Source organism: Spermophilus citellus (genome assembly GCF_964194105.1).
Source record: "Spermophilus citellus genome assembly, chromosome: 17".
NCBI lineage: Eukaryota > Metazoa > Chordata > Mammalia > Rodentia > Sciuridae > Spermophilus > Spermophilus citellus.
The window spans coordinates 62689330-62702485 of record NC_138199.1 but is presented as its reverse complement, the minus strand read 5'-3'; the positions used below and the strand labels follow the sequence as shown (position 1 = coordinate 62702485).

The following is a 13156-nucleotide window of genomic DNA, read 5'->3' as shown; positions in this document are numbered from 1 at the left end:
AAGAAAATTAACTGTAAAGGTTTACTGGTGCTTTTAAAGAAATCATGTGTTTTCTGTCACACTGCTTCAAAGTAACTTTTTATGCTAAAGTTCCTTCCAAAACCAAACACCATCACAAAATATTTCCTCAACTACATAAAAAGTACTGACACTCCTCCATTCATAATCCCACAAATAAATTTAAAAACAAATTCCTAAAGAGAATGTTCATACTATAAATAATAATATTTTGTATATAGGCTTAACATTTATGTGAATTTTACTAGGTTTATCCATATCTTTACTTTTTATTCTATGGAGTGCACATGCATTTTAATTATTCCTTGTCAGTACTAATTTGAGTGAAAAGACAATATAGAGTAATGGTGAAGAACAGAGAGACTGGAGCCAGAATTCCTAAATTGAAACCCAGCTAGGTGCTGTGGATATAGCTCAGTGGAAGAGTGCTTGCCTAGCATGTATGAAGCACTAGGTTCAATCCTCAGTACACATAAAAATAAATAAATACATCTACAACTAAAAGGAAAAAAAAAGAAACGAAACCCAGCTCTTCCACTTCTTGGCTATATAATCTTGGACAAGTTATTTAACCTATGTTTCAATTTCTCATCTACAAGAAAAAAATAACAGTGGGTACCTCATAAAATTATGGAACTGATTAAAACAATGTACAACAGGGCAAGCACAGAGTAGGTGATAAAAAGTGTGAACTGTTACTACTGGTAGCAATACCCTGCCTTCCTGAACACTGAAAACATTCTAGCAATTTGAATTACTGACTAAAATCAGATACTATTAAAAATAGTCATTACACAGTAACGAATCCACAAAACTACAACTATCTTATATTTGATAAAGGGGCTAAAAGCATACAATGGAGGAAGGATAGCATCTTCAACAAATGGTGTTGGGAAAACTGGAAATCCATTTGCATCAAAATGAAACTGAATCCCTTTCTCTCGCCATGCACAAAAGTTAACTCAAAATGGATCAAGGAGCTCGATATTAAATCAGAGACACGGCGTCTGATAGAAGAAAAAGTTGGCTATGATCTACATACTGCGGGGTCGGGCTCCAAATTCCTCAGTAGGACACCCATAGCGCAAGAGTTAACAACTAGAATCAACAAATGGGACTTACTCAAACTAAAAAGTTTTTTCTCAGCAAAAGAAACAATAAGAGAGATAAACAGGGAGCCTACATCCTGGGAACAAATCTTTACTCCACACACTTCAGATAGAGCCCTAATATCCAGAGTATACAAAGAACTCAAAAAATTAGACAATAAGATAACAAATAACCCAATCAACAAATGGGCCAAGGACCTGAACAGACACTTCTCAGAGGAGGACATACAATCAATCAATAAGTACATGAAAAAATGCTCACCATCGCTAGCAGTCAGAGAAATGCAAATCAAAACCACCCTAAGATACCATCTCACTCCAGTAAGATTGGCAGCCATTATGAAGTCCAACAACAACAAGTGCTGGAGAGGATTCGGGGAAAAGGGTACACTTGTTCATTGTTGGTGGGACTGCAAATTGGTGCAGCCAATTTGGAAAGCAGTATGGAGATTTCTTGGAAAGCTGGGAATGGAACCACCATTTGACCCAGCTATTCCCCTTCTTGGTCTATTCCCTAAAGACCTAATAAGAGCATGCTACAGGGACACTGCTACATCGATGTTCATAGCAGCACAATTCACGATAGCAAGATTGTGGAACCAACCTAGATGCCCTTCAATAGATGAATGGATAAAAAAAATGTGGCATTTATACACAATGGAGTATTACTCTGCTTTAAAAAATGACAAAATCATAGAATTTGGAGGGAAATGGATGGCATTAGAGCAGATTATGCTAAGTGAAGCTAGCAAATCCTTAAAAAACAAATGCCAAATGACTGCTTTGATATAAGGGGAGTAACCAAGGACAGGGTGGGGACGAAGAGCTTGAGAAGAAGATCAACATTAAACAGGGATGAGAGGTGGGAGGGACAGGGAGAGAGAAGGGAAATCGCATGGAAATGGAAGGTGATCCTCAGGGTTATACAAAATTACATATAAGAGGAAAGGAGGGGTAAGAGAAAAATAATCCAAGTGGAAGAAATGATTTACAGTAGAGGGGGTAGAGAGAGAAAAGGGAAGGGGAGGGGAGTGGAGGGGAGAGGGGAGGGGAGGGGAAGGGGGATAATAGAGAATAGGATAGACAGCAGAATACATCAGTCACTAGAATGGCAATATGTAAATCAATGGAAGTGTAACTGATGTGACACAGCAATCTGTATACGGGGTAAAAATGGGAGTTCATAACCCACTTGAATCAAACTGTGAAATATGATATATTAAGAACTATGTAATGTTTTGAACGACCAACAATAAAAAAAAAATAAAAATAAAAATAGTCATTAAATCTGAGGACTGATTAACAATATGTTTAAATCCTTGCAATTCATAAGAGAATAGGTAATTAATAATCTACATAACCAATTTTTTTAAAAAACAATCTGAGAGGACTGGTTCCCAAAAGTGCAACTATCCATTTCTTCCCTTACACAAGGGGGCAGTGATAACAAGAAAAGAATGGGACTCTGCAATACCTCTTCCTACAGACAGTAGGGGGTGGCAGTACATATGGCTTACAGTCAGAACAAAACAGGAAGACCCAACAGAACTGCTCTTTATTCTTCTCTGGCCCTCTCTTCTTTAGCCTCAACAGAGCCTCAAGGTAAGGGACGTATCTACAGGAAAGACTAAAACCCAAAATTAATCAGCAGGGAAAATCCAATTTTGTCTTTAAAGCAAATGATCTTCAATGGCTGAATTTGGAAGCAGAAGAAAGCCAATCAGTATGAATTTTCAGATTATCTGACAAATTACTATAATAAGAACAACATTCAGCAAGAAATTCAATTTCTCTATAAGAATTATAATATACCAACATCTCATCAATAATTAATCCTAATGAACACATCCTGATATTTCTGCTTTTGTTTCATTGTATACATTGTATGTACACATGTTACATTAAATAGCTCATCTAGCTGTCTTTTGTTACTTCTGAAATTCCAGCTATGTTCTAACAATCCTCTCGAAACCCAGATGTTCTTAAATGGAAGTCACAATGTTTTGCAGCATGTGAGTAATTTCATATATATGTATATGTTCATATATATGTATATGTTGATGGGTGGGGGGACAGGAAGGAAGAGAAAAGGAATATTTAATGTTTTTTTGTTGTTGTTGTATGTGTGTGTGTGTGTGTGTGTGTGTGCTTGCATTCCTAAGATGATCTACCTGGAAAATACTGCAAGAAGCACTCCACTGACAGTGTCCATGTTGTTGCTTTTTTATGCCAATTTACAGTATTCAATTCTCTTATTTCACCATCCCAGCATCCAGAATACAGAACAATATTTCACTACTGCCATTCTTTGTAATTAACCATTGCAATAGCTTTTGGCTCCAACCCCTCAAAATGCCTGAAAATTTATCCCTTTTGTTCAACCATATTGTTTTGTTTTCCTCGTTCCAGTTATTTTCACCTGTGTAAAAATCAAGGCAAGGGCCCAGATGAAAAATATTCCCTTTGCCTAATCATCTTGAACTCACAATTATGGTCAAGATCTTTGGTTTGTTTTGTGGGGCTTTTTGTTTCTTGGGTCCCCCCCCCTTTTTTTCTTTTCCTGGAAAGGAGCACAGAAGAGAGTAAAAGACACCAAATCTTCTTAATGTTAATTATCATTGTTTATGTTTTGTGAAAACCATTTTAAACATCCCACACCTGGAACAGAAGACAGGATACAATTGTATCAGTGCTTGCGCCCTGACATTATTTTAGCCCTATTTTTTCTTTCCTATCTCATCTCACAATCAGATACAATTTGCTTTTTGCTTTCACGTGGGCACTTGCCCCTATTTTAAAAACAAAAACAACAAACAAACAAACAAAAAACTCTCATAGCTCTTCTGGATTTCCTGTGTAAAATATCTAGCAATGAACCCTATTAATCTTTTATTGTACTACACCTCCTTTCCCAGAGGAATTATTAATATCACTTCGATCATGAATTTCAACGCCACATAGGCCAGCCCATCCTGTGCCTTACCTGACACATTTCACAACTACTTTTATGCTGCATTCTGGGGGCACATTTTGCAACTCGTTCCGCACGACATTCCCTGCCACGTTTAGCAATCTGCCTCGCATCTATCTTATCTTGGTCCCCGTCATCCAAAGACTGTCAGGTACCAAATTCCAAGACACCTTCGGTGACAGCGAAGTGGCCCACCCCGGACCCATCTGGAGGCCCCCTCAGTGCCACATTGGCAAGATCCTTCCCCACCTTGGATACTCAAGGCACTTCGCTGCCCATTTCTCTGCCTCCCCTCTTGCCCCCGCCCCTCTCCCTGGAGCTGGGGCGTCGGAGGCGAACGCCCCTGTCACCGTAGCGACCTTTCCTCTCCCGGCTCCCCGGTCCCTTACCTGCCGTTCTGAGGGGCTCGCTGCACCTCTGGGTCAAGCCCCAGACCCCGAGGTCTCTGGTGAGAACCACGCAGCGCGTCCGCGCCGCCCGCGATTCCCGGGAGCACCTCGCTGCCCTCCGACGCCCCGCCGTAGGTCTGCGCCCGGGAACGGCACGGCGCGGCGCGGCCTCGCGGCCGGCGAGCGCAGCCCGCGGCGGTCCTCCTGTCAGCCACGGCGCGGGGGCAGGCTCTAGCCCCTCAGCTCCGCGGCGGCGGCGGGCGCCTCGCTCCGCCTCGCGCGCGGCACAGCCAGGAGGTGAGCGCGAGGGGGATGGGAACGGGGGCGGGGCCGCCCGGAGGAGGCGCGGAGGGCGGCGGCAGCGGCAGGGCAGCGCCGGCGGCCCCGGGCCCTGCGCTCCGTGCGCTTTCAGCTTGCCTCGCCGGGCAAGCGGCTCGCGCGAGGCGGCTGTGCCAGCGGGCCCCGCCGAAGCAGCGCGCCTAGCAACCCGCGCCTGGTCGACCGCTCTCTAGCGCCGCCGCCGCGCCGGGGGCGTCGCACCCTCGGAGGCCGCCCGCAGCCCCGCCCCCTCCGGGCCGGGTGGGGAGGAGCGCGAGCGCGGAGGGAGAGCGCGTGCGTGGGGGCGCGTGCGTGGTGGAGCGCGCGCGCCCCCGCCCCCTGCCCCTCCACAGTTTGAGGGTGGGGAACGGCTGGAAGAGGGAGTGGAGAGTAAACCCCCTTCTGGGCGGAGAGCTGGGCCTTTGGCGCTCCAGGATGTCTAGGCATTTCTCGCTTCCTCAGGGGGCTTTGACTGGTGGGGTCGATGGCTTTCGGTGGGGAAGAGGAGAGGAAACTCGATAGCTGACAAGGCCCTGCAGGGTTAAGCTCCGCCCCCAGGGATGATGTCACTCTCGAGGTGGCCGTCGCTGTCACGTGCGCCAACTTCAGGGCCTGACCTGTTCTTTCCTGGCCAGAATGTTCCTCAAGGCTTCCCCCACTTCATCACTTTTAGGCACATGTCACTCCTAGAATCATCGAAACCAACAAGTGTCAGTTATTTTTCCCCTGATTCTCAGCTTCAAAATGCCACAGTTGTCTGTGATGGGAAACAGAATGAGGACCAAATGGAGGGAAGCAATGTCGGGGTTGGGGGGATGGAGAGAGAAGACGAAAACTGTTATCTAGATTATTTGCCGAAAATTCAGCAACCATAGCTTAACAAGCCTGAAGTAAAGTTGTTAACACTGCTTTTGTCACTGCCAGGGTAGATAAGAAGTAATGTGGTTTTAAGAGCTAACCAGCAAGGAAAGGAAAGACACATTAAAGCCCACTGAAGAATATTTAAGTTGTAGTTGTCAACTCAACCCTACCCCACGGAGACCTCCTTATGTTTATTCTTCCTTTCCTTCAAATCAAGAAACACCCAGTCAACTTTGCAAGATATTTGGAATATTTTTTTTCCATGTGCCCTAAGAAAATGTAAAGCAATCGTTACTGCATAGTCTGCCTGACTGATCTTCCCTTCCATAAAATGAGATGACCTTTCATGGTCATCCACTTCCTAATGAGTAGCCATGATTGGAAATAGATGCACACATTACATCCCTCAAGAAAGCTGTGTCCGTGGAGCTTCTAAGGGAGGGAGATTGGCTGGTTTGAAAACAACCCATCTGAATTTACCCCATCTGTAGCACTTCATTGTGAATTTCTTTTTTTACCCCAGTTGATTCAAATGTATGCTATGTCAAGATCAATGTACTGTCATGTGTAACTAATAAAAAATTAAAAAATTAAAAAGTTAATTTAAATTTTCAATTAGTATTAATTTTAGAACAATACAAGAAATTGAATATGAATCCATGCCGAACAGCTAGTGTCTACCACATTGAATGCTTGAAAAGTTAGCTTTAACTATAGCTTTAACTACTGCTAGCATGATAAGGTGAATGACTGACATATGGAATCTTTTGGTGGTAACTCCAAAGAGTTAGATTAATCCAACTAAAACTTATCAACCTATGGTGACAGAGACAAGGTAGTGACTATTTAGGAGGTAAATGACTGAGGAGGGTTAGGAGGGGGCCTTCTGGTTTGCTGAAAATGTTAACTATGACCTAGTTAATGGTTACAAAGGGATAAGCTAAGGGCACTTTACCAGTGAGCTACATCCCAGCCTTTTTTATTTCGAGACAGGGTCCTGATGAATTGTCTAGGCTGGTCTCAAACTTGCAATCCTCCTCCCTCAGCCTCCCAAGTCACTGGAATTACAGGTGTGCCCCAGGAAACCTAGCTCTTTCATCTCAATTTTAACACACATTTTGTTTTAACGTACAGTTTTACACACAAAGAAGCATTACAATGCCATCACCACTGGAACCAGAAAGCTTAGATTTGATCAGTGTCACCCACCACTTAAGCTATGTGACCTTGAGCAAGTCTCTGAACCTTATCACCATCTATCTAATGTGGGTGGTGATACCTCATGGGATGGTGATAAAGATTAAACCAAATTTTGGCAAATATTTAGCACTGAGCATGGCACACAATAAAGTGCTCAGGAAACAATAGCGATTATTATGTTATTCTTCTTACACTTGAATTTAACCTCTTTAATTCTCCTCTGGTCTTTTTTATTTATTTTTAAGATTACTTTGTATCTAAGCCTTTCCCTGTGAGTTCCACTAAGGCTAATAGCATTCTTTCCCTGGAGAAATAACAAAAGGCAGTCAGGGGTGTAATGTGTTGCTTTTCAAACTATTTCAGGTGGCAGCACCCAGAAATTATGGTGTTCATTGTAAAGCACCATGAAATATTGATAGATTTAATTCTGCCATATGGACTTGACACAATTTTACCAGCACTAGATCTGGCCCAATTGTGTTTATGCAGATTGCCACATATTTTTAAAATAATGTTATTTTTAAGAAATGATGTCTGTGTTTTTCTTTTTAGATTTGTTTGCAACTTTTTCACAAAGTAGGAAGTACCAAAAGCTTAATAATAATTCACAAAATGAAATGTTTAAACCCATTTTACTGAAAATTAGGAAAGCACTGTAATCATCCAATTTCAGCAGCAGAGCTCATTATTGGATTTCCCCATAGTAAGCTCTGATAACCATGACCCACAGGGTCACTTGCTCTGCTAAAGGAACTCTGAATCACTATCCTCATCATACACCTAATGACCTTTCTATTGCTAGTCGTTTCCAAATCCCCTTTTCACACTGGGCACTGCCAGTACCCACTGGAAGGAACTCATTTTTATTGTTTTGATCATTCAACAGGTTTCTATTCAGCCTATCCTCTTCCACATAGTTCTGTGAGAACTTACATTTTGCTACCATACTCTAACTTTGTGGAGGAAACAATATGTCCCTGACAGAGGTGAGGTCCCCACAGAGGTGGAGTCCAGAAGGGACAGAGAGCTACTTTATAGAGAGAACTCTGTCCTCAGCCTCTCTCCCTGCTTTCCTTTTCTGTCACAATACCTGAAATTCTGAGAATGCTAATTGCTTTACTATTAAAAATCCATTCTAGTCAAGATGAAAATTTAATATATAACTTAAACTTGGAAATATAACTCCTGCTATGTAAGAGGAGTATGCAAATAAATATCTATAGAGTAGCCCAAACTTAACCTAGATCTTCTCACTTATCAGTGCCATCTCTAGTATTCCAAATGCCCATTCTTTCTCTTTCTACTCTGTACAATCACCTCTGCATGTCTTCCTTCTGGCACCTCCAAGTCTCTTTGAGAAACTATAAGACCTTTATCTATCCTTTAACCTGAACTTTCTCAAAGAGTAATAAAATCTGCCACTGATAAGAAGCAAATATTTCACTAACTGCCTTATGTATGTATATACTACATTATTTAATCCTTGCAACACCCTATCACTGTCCTCATCATACACCTAATGATCTTTCTATCAGGTAAGTATCATTGCCTCAATTTTTTAAGTGGGGAGGGGCTCAAGAGGTTATAACCAGCATAAGGTCACACTGAATAATGGGTCAAAGTCACAGACATTAATTTTATCCTCTATCAGTTACCCTCAGGATAGTGTTGTATAAAATGCAAATGAGAATACAGAATACATTTTTTAATGTCAGCCATCTTACAATAAAAGTATTCTGAAAAGCTGATGTAAATAAAATTTTTTCTCACTGATTGTTTTTCATAATCTCATTTCTTTTTGATCTGCAATTGATGACTTCTGATGCAATAGCTTCTACATTTTCCCCATCAACTCCCATCTCAGACTTTTGATGAATATTTAATAATCGCTAGACTAACAGTTACTAACATTTCCACATAGAGGAGCTACTAGTTAAAAGAAGTTTTTTGTAAATTCCTTCTTTGTAAAGTGAAAAGAATTAATGTAAATGTGAATAAGCAAACTATCATATACTTCCCACTGACATTTATAAATGTTTGACAAGTATTTGTACCTACTATATGTGTACAGCTGTGATAACTGCCATAGGGCATATATAATTGATTTGAAGAAAATCTTGCCTGCTAGCCCCACATAACCTATTTGAGAAACAAAATGCTTAAAACATTTAAATATTAACATAGTATATGATAGGATTAAGTGTCAACATGAGTAAAACAGGAAATTCTGCAATAATTCACAAGAAGGAGAGAGATAAATTTAGAAGGAATGGTTTGGGACTGCTTCTCAAGGCAAATAGAATAAGAAAAATGTGTAAATGGAAAGGAGAAGGAAGGGAGGGTCCCTGGGATGAAAAAAGAGTTAAGAGGAGGAAATAAGATAATAACATCTTGGGCCAAAGAATGGACTCCTTTTGGAAATGAGTTACTTTCTTTTTTAAAAAAATGTATTTCTTTGGGTTGGGGCTTTGGCTGACTGGTAGAGCTCTCATCTCGCAATCGAACCCTGGGTTCGATCCTCAGCACCACATATTTAAAAAAATTAAAGGTATTGTGTTCACCTACAACTAAAAATATATTTTTTAAAAAATTATTTATTTATTCTAATTTGTTATATATGACAGCAGAATGAATTTCAATTCATAGTACACATAAACAGCACAATTTTTCATGTCTCTTGTTGTACACAAAGTCACACCATTTGTGTCCACATACATGTACTTGGGGTAATAATGTCCATCTCATTCTACCGTCTTTCCTACCTCCTTACCCCTTCCCTTCCCCTCCGTCCCCTTTGCCCTATCTAAAGTTCCTCCATTCCTCCCATGCCTCCCCGCAAATCCCCATTATGGATCAGCATCACATTTGATTTTTTGCGATTGGCTTGCTTCACTTAGCATAATATTCTCCAACTCCATCCATTTACCTGCAAATGCCATGATTTTATTCTCTTTTAATGCTGAGTAATATTCCATTGTATATATATATACCACAGTTTCTTTATCCATTCATCTACTGAAGGGCATCTAGATTGGTTCCACAAGTTAGCTATTGTGAATTATGCTGCTATAAACATTGATGTGGCTGTGTTCCTGTAGTATGCTGTTTGGAAAGTCCTTTGGGTATAAACGGAGGGGTGGGATAGCTGGGTCAAATGGTGGTTCCATTCCAAGTTTTCCAAGGAATCTCCATACTGCTTTCTAGATTGGTTGCACCAATTTGCAGTCCCACCAGCAATGTATGAATGTACCTTTCTCCCCACATCCTTGCCAACACCTATGGTTGTTTGTATTCTTAATAGCTGCCATTCTGACTGGAATGAGATGAAATCTTAGAGTAGTTTTGATTTGCATTTCTCTAATTGCTACAGATGTTGAACCTTTTTTCATATGTTTGCTGATTTATTGTATATCATCTTCTGAGAAGTGTCTGTTCAGTTCCTCGGCCCATTTATTGATTGGGTTATTTGGGTTTTTGGTGTTAAGATTTTTGAGTTATTTATATATTCTGGAGATTAGTGCTCTATCTGATATGAGTGTGGTAAAGATTTTCTCCCAATCTATACTCTATTCACCTCACTGATTGTTTCTTTTGCAGAGAAGAAGTTTTATAGTTTGAATCTATTCCTTTTATTGATTTTTGATTTTTTTTTTCTTGCACTATAGGAGGAAGTCAGGGCCTAATCCAACATGATGAAGAATTGGGCCTACTTCTATTAGGCGCAGGGTCTTCTATTAGGCACAGAGTCTCTGGTTTAATTCCTAGGTCCTTAATCCACTTTGAGTTGTGTTTTGTACATGATGAGAGGGGCTTAATTTCATTTTGTTGCATATGGATTTCCCATTTTTCCCAATATCATTTGTTGAAGAGGTATCCTTTCTCCAATATATGTTTTTGGTGCCTTTGTCTAATATGAGATAACTCTATTTATGTGGGTTTGTCTCTGGGTCCTCTATTCTGTACCATTGGTCTACAAGCTCATTTTGGTGCTGATACCATGCCATTTTTGTTACTATTGCTCTGTAGTATAGTTTAAGGTCTGGTATAGTGATGCCACCTGCTTCACTCTTCTTGCTAAGGATTGCTTTAAATCTTCTGGGTCTCTTATTTTTCCAGATGAATTTCATGACTGCTTTTTCTATTTCTGTGAGGAATATTATTGAGATTTTTATTGGAATTGCATTAAGTCTGGACAGTGCTCTTGGTAGTATGGTCATTTTGACAATATTAATTCTGCCTATCCAAGAACAAGGGAGACCTTTCCATCTTCTAAGACCCTCAAAGAGGAACTAATACCAATACTCATCAAATTATTTCATGAAATAGAAGATGAGGGAACACCTCAAAAATCATTCTATGAGGCCAGTATCACCCTGATTCCAAAACCAGACAAAGACATATAAAAGAAATAAAACTTCAGACCAATATGTCTAATGAACATAGATGCAAAAATTCTCAATAGAATTCTGGCAAATCAAATACAAAAACATTTAAAAAAAAAAAAAAAAGAAAAGAAAAATACAGTGCACCACAATCCAGTGGGGTTCATCCCAGGGATGCAAGTTTGGTTCAACATATGGAAATGTAATTCATCACATCAATAGACTTAAAGATAAGAATCATATGATCATCTCAATAGATGCAAAAAAGAATTTGACAAAATATAGCACCGCTTCATGTTCAAAACACTAAAATAACTAGGGATAACAGGAACATACCTCAACATCTCAACATTGTAAAAGCTCTCTATGCTAAGCCCCAGGCCAACATCATTCTAAATGGAAAAAAAAAATTGAAAGCATTGTCTCTAAAAACTGGAACAAGACAGGAATGCCCTCTTTCACCACTTGTATTTAACATAGTTCTTGAAACTCTAGCCGGAGCAATTAGATGAAAGAAATTAAAGGGATACAGATAGGGAAAGAAAAATTCAAATTATCACTATTTGCCAACGATATAATTCTATATCTACAAGATCCAAAAAATTCCACCAGAAAACTTCTAGAACTAATAAAAGAATTCAGCAAAGTTGGAGGATATAAAATCAACACCCATAAATCAAAGACATTTCTGTACATCAGTGACAAATCCTCAGAAAGAGAAATTAGGAAAACAACATCATTTAAAATAGCCTTGAAAAAATAAAATAAAATACTTGGGAATCAACAAAAGAGGTGAAAGACCTCTGCAATGAAAATTACAGAGTTCCTCTCTTAAAAAAGACAAGCATTAGTGTGAACTATGAATAGACACATTGCAAGTCTAAAGAATAGACATTTGAGCAACAAGTTTGGTGAATCAGATTATTAATAAAGAGATAAGATATTAATTGGTAAAAGGATGGAAAGGTGGGACAGGATCTGACCGCAGGAAAGTATATACCGTGGAGTCTTTGAGCATAAGAAAGACAGGAAGGCTGTGTTTAAAATATCCATCTCATAGGGTATATTTGAGCAGGAAGGGATCTGGTTAAGAAGATATTGCTATTTAATGATCTAGAGGTGATAACTGATAGTCAAGGATTATGATGGTAGAAATAGAAATTGTTCCAATAATCATGTTTATGTGGAAAATTAACAGAATTTTCTGAATAACTAAATACAGGTGTTTAAAAAAAAACAGTGAGAAATCAGAATATAACAAGATGATAGGTAGAGTTGTCCAGAAGCTTTGAGTACAGATGACAGAAGCAGAGAATCAGAGGGTTGGTTTGAAAGAGAACAGCAGGAGAAGCTTTTGGCAAATTTTATGTTTTTAGTATTCTTTATTGTTTTTGAGTTATGCATCCCTTTCTTTGAGAATATGATGAAGCCAAAGAATCCCCTCTTCAGAAGGAAAAAATGCACTTATACTCTTATACATCCTCTGCTGTAATGTACTCTCATGGAATTGACTACCAAAGAGCTCTTAACCCAAGCTGGGTCAAACAGAGCCCATTCTGGAAATTTTGTTCTTTATATCCAAAGGATCAAGTCATTCTCTCCTTAGTAGCCAAAACTGTGAATGCTGATAACTAATATTTTTCTTAACACATAAGCCTCAAGAACAGAGAATGCTCAAATACAATACAAGAAGCAAGAGTCTAATAGAAAAAAGAATCATAACTCAGAAATGAGAGCTAGAAAGAACAGTCCTAGTAGCAGTTGAGTATATGGATCTATCATGCTTCTGTTCTTTGGGTTCTAGGAGATACCCTGGTCCTTTATTGAAATTCCTTCGTGGTTAAGTTTGTCTGAGCTGAATTTCTGCTACTTATCTGGGAGAGTCCTGGTTAATATATAAGTTAAGCT

The 13156-nt window shown here is 39.7% G+C and overlaps 1 protein-coding gene across 1 annotated transcript in view; it reads right to left on the bottom strand.

Moving 5' to 3' along the window:
- The window catches only part of TANC2 (tetratricopeptide repeat, ankyrin repeat and coiled-coil containing 2), a 477945-nt gene extending 472901 nt beyond the window's left edge, over positions 1-5044 (bottom strand). Inside the window, exon 1 of the mRNA XM_081272685.1 lies at positions 4488-5044. The gene's annotated coding sequence lies outside the window, so the exon portion shown is untranslated. The remainder of the gene's footprint in view (positions 1-4487) is intronic.
- Positions 5045-13156: the final 8112 nt, after the last annotated feature.